The sequence below is a fragment of the Callorhinus ursinus genome, unplaced genomic scaffold, assembly GCF_003265705.2.
Source record: "Callorhinus ursinus isolate GAN/ISIS: 27379988/994484 unplaced genomic scaffold, GSC_fseal_2.0 scaffold17, whole genome shotgun sequence".
Classification (NCBI taxonomy): domain Eukaryota; kingdom Metazoa; phylum Chordata; class Mammalia; order Carnivora; family Otariidae; genus Callorhinus; species Callorhinus ursinus.
In genome coordinates, this window is record NW_027397079.1 from 38962355 (window position 1) to 38971367 (window position 9013).

General features: G+C 41.5%; 1 pseudogene; it reads right to left on the reverse strand.

The window, feature by feature from the left end:
* Positions 1-1555: 1555 nt before the first annotated feature.
* Positions 1556-5215, reverse strand: LOC112834783 (serine/arginine repetitive matrix protein 1 pseudogene; annotated as a pseudogene).
* Between the last annotated feature and the right edge of the window lie 3798 nt (positions 5216-9013).

A 9013-nucleotide genomic window follows, 5' to 3' on the forward strand; every position in this document is an offset into this window, starting at 1 on the left:
AGTTTTATAGTTTCAGCTTTTACATTTAGGTTTTCAGTCATTTTGAGTTCTTTGAGTTATTGAGTTATAGAGTATGTAGTATGAAATAGCGGTCCAGCTTCATTCTTTTGCATGTGGATATGCAGTTTTCCCAACAACACTTGTTGAAAAGACTATTCTTTCTCCATTAAGTTATTTTGCCATCTTCATCCAGCCTCAATCGACCATCAATGTCAGGGCTTATTTCTGGATTCTCAGTTCTATTTAATAGATCTATATGCCTACCTGCATACCAGTACTATACCATCTTGACTACTGAAGTTTTGTAATACATTTTGAAGTTGGAAATTAGGAGTCTTCCAGCCTTATTCTTCTTTTTGAAGATGATTTTGGCCTTCCTGGGTCTCTTGATTTCCATGTGAATTTTAGGATCCGTTTGCCAATTTCTGCAAAAAAGCCAGCTGGGATTTTTGAGAGGGATTGAGTTGGATCTGTAGAGCAATTTGGGAGGTATTGCCACCTTAACAGTAGTAAGTCTTTCCATCTGTGAAAGTGGGAAGTCTTTTCATTTACTGAGATTTTGTTAAATTTCTTTCAACAGTACTTCAGGGTGCTTGGGTAGCTCAGTCAGTTAAGTGTCCAGCTTGGTTTTGGCTCAGGTCATGATCTCAGGGACATGAGCTCAAGCCCCACATTGGGCCCCACACTCAGCATGGAGTCGCCTTGTTTTTCTCCCTCTGCTCATCCCCCAGCTTGCGTGCTCTCTCTAAAATAAGATCTCTCTCTCTCTAACATAAATAAATAAATAATCTTTTAAAAAAATAAACTTCTTTCAACAGTATTTTATGATTAGCAGCATACATCTTGCACCTCTCTTGTTAAATTTATACCTAGTGTTTTATTCTTTTTGATGCTGTTGTAAATGTAATTGCTTTCTTAATTTCATGTTTGCCATGTTCATTGCTGATGTATAAAAATACAATTAATTTTTATATTTTGATCTTGTATCCTGCAAACTTGCTGAACTCACTTATTGCTCTAATAGTTTCTGATTCCTTAGGATTTTCTATATGCAAGATCATGTCTTTTTTTTTTTTTACCTCTTCTGTAATCTGGATGCCTTTTATTTCTTTCTTGTCTGATTGCCCCGGTTAGAACTTCCAGTACGATGTTAAATAAATGTGGGGGGTCGCCTGAGTGGCTCAACCAGTTAAGCATCTGCCTTTGGCTCAGGTCATGGTCCCAGGATCCTGGGATAGAGCCCCGCATTGGGCTCCCTGCTCAGTGGGGAGTCTGCTTCTCCCTCTCCCTCTTCCTCTCTCTCTCAAATAAATAAATAAAATCTAAAAAAAATAAATGTGGTGAAAGCAGACATCCTTGTCTTGTTCCTGGTCTCAGGGGGGAGGGAAAGAGTTTGTAAAGGATTGATATAATTCTTTACATGTTTGGTAGAATTCACCAATGTAGTCATCTGGGCCTGGGTTTTTCTTTGTGGGAAGTTTTTATTTTATTTTTTATTTTTTTTTTAAATTTAGAAATTTATTCTGTTTAATCCACAAGCTTTATATAGCTTTAGTTTAAAAACAAACAAACAAACAAAAAACAAAAACAGTGAAAACAAAGACACTATTTCAAAGTCTGGGCCCTTCCAGCCTTCCAAATACGAGAGCTCTGAAGGTTGTATATACCAATTGGAAGAACAAGACAAAATTATGAATGGAGCCATGACATTTCATAAAACAAACTTTTATATAACTGAAGGATCCTTCCTGGGACTAGTTAATTGCCTTTACAAAAAAAAACACAACAGAATAGAATGAAATTCCAGTGTTCCAAATCAACTTGTTACACATCAATATAAACCCAAAGTGTCCTGGCAAACAACATGCTTTCATTTTCCATCTCGTCCTAGAGCTCGAATCTTGATTCATTTCAGCAGAGACTCCACAGGCAACAGGAAAAATTGTGGCATTAAAATATTCACTTATACTTTTGTGGGAGTTCAACAGTGGTCTTATTTCTGGGCAAGCTTGCAAATGATACAAGGTTGGAAGCATCATAACTTAAATGGGTGCTAAGACTCAAATGAGAAAAAATTTTTAAAAAAATGAAAAGAAAGAAAACCTCTGGGAATAGCCAAGGCCTTTAAAGAAACCATAAGAATGCCAACAATATTGAAACCCCCTTTTTTAAAAAGGGGACTTTTTTTGGCTTAAAATATTTCAGTCTAAATGAATTTATGTCAGCTGTCAATGAAAGAATGTCACTAATACACTGTGGACACCTTTTGCAATGTAAATCCATGCCCCCCTTTTTTTTACATGGTGAACTTCAACCTAGCAATTATTACAGCAAATGTTATAGTCTAAAGCTTAAACACATTTTAGCAATTTTGAAATTGAATTGTGTACAAAGCAAATAAAATGTACATTGTGACACACATTCCTGCCTAAGACTGTGGGGACACTTGAGCCTTCCGCATCGACCTCAGCGCCTTTTCGCGCAGGTGCTTTTCTAAGTCGTCGAGGTTGTCTTCGGCTCGCTTTCTGTCTCCTTCTTAGGCTCGGGCTCTGTCTCTGGTTCCTCCTGTGCCGATGTGGTCGTGGGGGCAGCGGGGGCCGCTGGGGTGACGGCTGCTGCGGCGGCTGCCGCCATGGCCTTTTCCTTCTTGTGTTTTTTGTGCTTCTTGTGCTTCTTATCCTTTTTGTGTTTCTTGTCCTTCTTTTTCTTCTTTTTCTTTCCACCTCCTTCTGGGTCTGAGTTCCTCGCTGGAGATGGGCTTGGGGTTGGGCTTTTAGCCTTTTTGACCAGTACGGCTGGTGACCAGTTGGTAGAGGGGGACTGGGACTGGACAGGAGATTGAGGTGCTGGGGGTTTTTTAGCTGCTGGCTCAGGAGATCCTGAGACAGATCGGGAGGACGAGACCCTCCTTATAGACTGAGTGCTTGGTGAGGCAGCCTTTTTTGACTTTTTGGGTTCCGGAGTCCTGGAGACTCTCCTAATGGGCCTAGTACTTGGAGAAGGGGACTGCCTTCTTTGGGGTGATGATGATGCTCCTCTTCGAACAGGTGGAGGACCTGAGGAGGTTTGAGGAGCTCGAGGCCGTGGTGAGGGCGAATGCCTTTTGTTTGGTTGTGGTGACTGTGGTTCCCGGGTAGACCGGCTAGGGGAAGACCCTTTCCTATGCTTTGATGATAATGAAGGCGAATGTCTTTTGGTGACTGGGGAGCTTCTTTGTTTGAAAGGTGGAGAATGGGAGACCTGACGCTTTGGTGGTGGAGATGGTGAGGCCCTTCGTTTAGGAGGGGGAGGGGGAGAAGCCGTTCTTCTCTTTGGAGGTGGAGAAGGAGAGTATCTCCTCTGTATTGGAGGAGAATATCTTCTTGGGGAAGGTGAGCGCCGGCATGGGGGAGGAGAAGGAGTCCTTAGTCGTGGTGGCGGAGTGGGGGACCTGCGCCTGCGAAGAGGAGGGGCAGGAGAAGGAGAACGTCGCCTTCTGGTAGATGGTGGGGAGGGACTCCTCCTCCGTCTACCACTTTTAGTCACTGGCGATTCCCATTGCTTCCCCATTTGTATCCGAAGGGAAGTCTCTTTCTGGCGCTTTGGAGGTGATGGAGAGGCACTCCGGAAAGGGGAATGTCTCCGCTGCCTGCCTACCTCACCATTCTTCACATGGGACCTCTTGGGTCGCTCATCTTCTGAGGAAGAAGAGGAGCCAGAATCAGATGAGGACTGCTGGTTCTGTCGTCTGTACTGACGTCTCTGCTGCACAGAATCTGCCGCAGCCATTTTGCCACCTTTATCTTCTTCCAATTCAGATAACTCTACTTTTCTAGGCTTAGGTGCTGGTGAAGGGGACTCTCTTTTCTCAGTACCTTTATGTTTTGTCACTTTACCTGAAGTTCTCCCTGGAGAGACAGAAACACGACTTTTTCTCGTACAGTTTGACTGCTGGGGTGTTGGGGAATGACGAGTTTTTGGCGGTGGAGTTGCTGGAGGCGATGGCCTATGCCTTTGCCTGGGAGGACTTGCTGAAGGAGATAACCTACGAGTTTTTCGAGGGGGGCTGGATGTCCTCTTAGGAGGCTTCTTTGGCGGTGACCGGGAACGGGACGAAGAGGATGATGAGATACTTCCAGACAAGGATGCTGATGAACGAACGCCTTCTTCGTCTCACTGGAGATCTACTCCTTCTATGCCTGGGTGGAGGCGGCATTCGTCTTGGTGGGGTTCTTCTTCGAGGAGATGGCCGCCTTCTCGGACTTGGCCTCCTTCTAGGTGAGTATGATCTTGATCAGGATCTATGACGCCGTCTAGGTCGAGTATGAGAAGGAGAGCGAGACCGTGTCCGGGATCTTGATTTGGTACATGACCGAGATCTTGGTCGGGTCTTCTCCTTCTCTTTTTCTTTTTTGGAATTTTTCTTTGGAGAAGGTTCTTCAGGCTCTGATACAGTTTCAGGTTTGGGAACCTTCAGGATGTCACTAGTAGAACTGGCCTCTTGTACTGAAGGTTTTTTTACTTTCATTGATGGTTCTGGGAGCTCTGGAGTTTTTCCTTCTTTTCCGGAGCAGGGGAAAGACTCCGGCTCTTGGTTCTGTGACGGGGAGATCGAGAATGACTGCGCTTTCTCTCTCTCCTGACAGGGGAAGATCGTCTTCTAGGGGAAGGAGATCTGGATTTGCATCTTCTTGGCCTTCGAGACCTTTCCCTTTTTTCTCTGCTGCTTTCTTTTTCTTCCTTATCCCTCTTATCCTTGTCTTCATCTTGCTTTTTCATAGATGCCAACTTTTCTTGTTCAATTTGTCTCTGTTTTATTTCTTCTTTCTTCAGTTCTAGAAAAGCGGAAGGGATTCCAGCGATGTTTTCTTGTGCACTTAAGAGCAGGGGCCACAGTTCTCCCATAAATTCTCTAGCATTTTTTCCATTCAAAAACCCAGTCAGGTTGATTTGCATCATTTTGGAGTGTGGATTCTTCACTTCCAGCTGGTTGAATATAAACTCAATCACAACATCATCTTCAAACCCAAGGATTTCCGTTACTCGTTTTGTTATCCAAGGCTTTATAACCTCCAAATTTACTTTGCTCATATCCACCTTTTTTTCTAGGCATTCTGCAAATTTCAGCTGCTTCAGTAGCTTCTTCTGTTTGTTGCTGAACCGATTATCCTGTTCTGCACTTGTTCCGCGGAAGAATCCCGCGTCCATCTTGCTGCCTCGCTCGGAGATCGCTCCCTATCCCTGTGGGAAGTTTTTAAATTACTAACTCAATCCTTTAACCTCTTGTAGGTATTTTCAGATTTTCTGTTTTTTCTTGAGCCAGTTTTGGTGCTTTTTGTCTTTCTAGGAGTTTGTCCATTTCATGTAGTTACCTAATTTAGATACACACAGTTGTTCATCTTATTCCCTTTTAATTCTTTTTCCCTGTGAAGTTGGTTATCCCCTTTTTCATTTCTCATTTTAGGAATTTGAGTTTTCTCTCTTTTGCATTCTTCATTCTAGCTAAAAGTTTATCACTTTGGTTTATCTGTTTTAAGATCCAAACTTTGGTCTGGTTGATTTCCTCTACTGTTTTCCATTCTTTATTTCATTTATTTCCACTGAAATCTTTGTTATTTCCCCCCTCCTGTTTGCCTTGGGTTTTCTCTCCTTTTTCTAATTTCTTTATTATTATTATTATTTTGAAAGATTTTTATTTATTTATTTGAGAGAGAGCTTGCACAAGCAGGGGAAGGGGCGAGGGAAGGGGCAGAGGAAGAGGGAGAAGCAGACTCCCTACTGAGGATGTGGGGCTTGATCCCAGGACCCTGGGATCATGACCTGAGCCAAAGGCAGACTCTTAACAAGTGAGCTACCCCTGCGCCCCTCCTTTTTCTAATTTCTTAAGTTGGAAGATAAAGGTATTGATTCAAGAACTTTCTTATTTAAAAAACATGTTTAGTTTGTGAAGTCAAGTCTGATCACCTAGTCTAGTTATTGCCTGGTTTTACTACTGTAGAGTTACTAGTCTTCTCCTTGCAGTGAATAATCCATCTGTGGGGAAACTATACACTCTTCTGTAGAGGTTTTCTGGTGAGGTAAACACTTGTATATTTTTAAAAAGATTTTATTTTTAAGTGATCTCTACACCCAAAGTGGGGCTCAAACTCATGACCCAGAGATCAAGAGCCACATGCTCTCTACTGACTGAGTCAGGCAGGTGCCCCAAACTGTACTTTCTTTTAAGGCATAAGCTAATAATTAAAAGGTTCAATCTGCTTTGATGTCTAGTATTGGAGATCATAAGGCACCTCATCTTGGGAGCAATTTTTTTTCTAAAGCAAATCATTTGCATGCGTTTTCTTTTTCTTTCTTTTTTTTTAAAGGTTTAATTAATTTATTTGAGAGAGAGAGAGAACACAGGAACTTGGGGAAGGGTAAAAGGGGAGGAAGAAAAAGAGGGAAAAAATTCCCAAGCAGACTCCACACTGAGTGCAGAGCCCTACACGGGGCTCAGTCTCACAAACCTGAGATCATGATCTGAGCTGAAATCAAGAGTGGGTTGCCTAACTGACTGAGCACCCCTGCATGCAACTTCTTAATTAAGCATTTAATGCCCCAGGATAAGTATACAGCATGGGCATTTGTTAACAAATTGACAAAGACTACCCCTCCCAATATTCCTTACTATGATGCCAAAGGGAAAGGAAATTTTGCAGAAAGACCAAGATTCCTCCAGGGCATTCTAGAATTGAGACCTTCATTTCTCCCCTCCTGAGCTACAATGTCAGGATATTTCAGCTGTATTGAGTCAGGCCTGTCTGACATCCTCCATCAGGAAGAGATACCACGTGTCCCCAGGCACGTGGTATCCCCCCTTATTAGAGGGAAGGAGAATCTAAACCAAAACCCAGGCTAGATTATCAGGGTGGCAGGGTAACCAGGAACACTGTCACAGGGTGGGAGGCTGGACACTCCTTCTGACCCAGCCATCCAGGCTCCGTGGAGAAGTTTGAGAAATTAAGGCAGAGTGTGTGAATATGAAATGAAGCGCCTATACCCAGGGAGCCCCAGGCATGGAGGGTGGGCTCCACAATAATGGGAAATGGGGATCACTGATCACAATCAGTGGCTCGAGCTCTCCCTCCAATAAGGTGGGTTACTTTCCATTAAAGGAATATGAGGTTATTTGTGCACTGAACTGGTGAAGCTGGCCATTCCAGTTGCACTGTTTGTTTGTTTGTTTTAATGTGGCCACTTTAACTGATTTACTTTTATATCATGTGGCATACCTAGAAAAAGATTGGCTTCTAAAATAAGATGGAATTCTGCTTATTTGGTTTTACACACGTTATAATCAGATAGGGTCTGCCTGGTTTAGATCTCCATATTTAACAACACCTGAGGCAACTCTTTATAAAATCCAAAAACGGTTTGCTGACTACAGAACACAGGTTTCTAGCAATAACTCTAACTGGAGAGTCTACAAAACATCTAAAAAGCCAACCAATTAAAATCACTCATTTAAATAAATGGATGCCTCTGAAGAATTCAGGTGGAATCCTTTGATGCCAGGAACAAACCAGCACAGAAGTCCGTGGAAGGAAGGAATGAACAAACGAAACACTGAAGATACTGCATAATAACTCAAAACCTCTGCCCTGGGGCACCTGGTATGAAGCACTGGGTCTGTGCGGGATGGTAAGTTCCTCACACCCAAAAATATAAGGCCCATGACTCAGCAACAGTAAGACTTTGAGCTAGGAGAATACAATTAGAAAAGGCAGACAACAACCAAAATTGTTTCCACATTTTCTTTGTACAGAAGTTTTTTAAAAAGAAAGAAAAACACTCCATTGACATTTTGTGGCTACTAGCTTTTTTTTTTTTTTTTTTTTGAGGCTGCCTGGCCCAAATTTTCACTCTTTGCATGGTCTAGAAAGCCTTCAGCTGAAATTTTTAGTTTAAAGTACACCAGATCTATAGTGTCCCAGACACCTGGCAGAAGCAAGAAGGAATGTACCCTCAACTAAAGCCTAGAGGAAATCTGACCATGAAACTCAAAGATGAGTGAACAACCCCAAATCACAAAACACACAAGGAAACAAGCCATCATGGGTAAGATTCAGCAAAACAAATGAGCCAGTCCTATAAAGACTTCAGATATGGGAATTATCAGATGATGGCCAGATAAAATACAGGGGCACCCAATTAAATTTGAACCTCAGATAAGTAATAAGTAAATTTTAAGTATAAATATATCCCATGCACTATTTGGGACATACTTACACTAAAAATGTGTTGTTTGCCTGAAATTCAAATTTAACTAGGCATTCTGTATTTTTAATTGTTAAAATATGGCCTTACAGACTATAAAGTAAATAGGTCTAATATGTTTGAGAAGTAAAAGAAGGACATGGAAAGGTAAGTGATAAACAAGGAAACATCAGAAATGACCAGATAGATATGAACAAGGAACAAATAGACCTTTGAGAAATGGAAAAAAAATCAAAAATAAAAACTAAATGGAAGAATTTGGGGTAAATTTATTGATGCCGCAACTTTGATACACACATAAAAAGTTGGATTGATGGATACATAGAGTAGATGGGATAGATATGTGAGAAAGTAAGTATAGCAAAATGTTAATTGTAGAATATGCAACTGGGGTAAGTATATGGGAGTTTAGTGTAAAATTCAACTTACCTGTATTTTGAAAATTATCATAATAAAATATCCAGGAAAAAATCTGAAAAGTTAAGCAGCATAATGGACAAAATTTAAATACTGACCTAGAGAATAAATCTGAAGGAATTTCAAAGAATGCAGCCCAGGAACAAAAATGATAGAGACTATGAAAGGCTAATTAAGATACGTGTTAGTGAAGTGAGACATTGCCATCTGTCCTAACAGAGTTCTAGAAGGAGATAATGGAAAGGGGGGAGAGCCAACATTCAAAGTAACAGTGGCTGAGGATTTTTTGTAACTGATGAAAGGCAGTAATCCACATATTTAGGAATTCCAGTAAATTCCAAGAAGAATAAGTAAAAAGAAA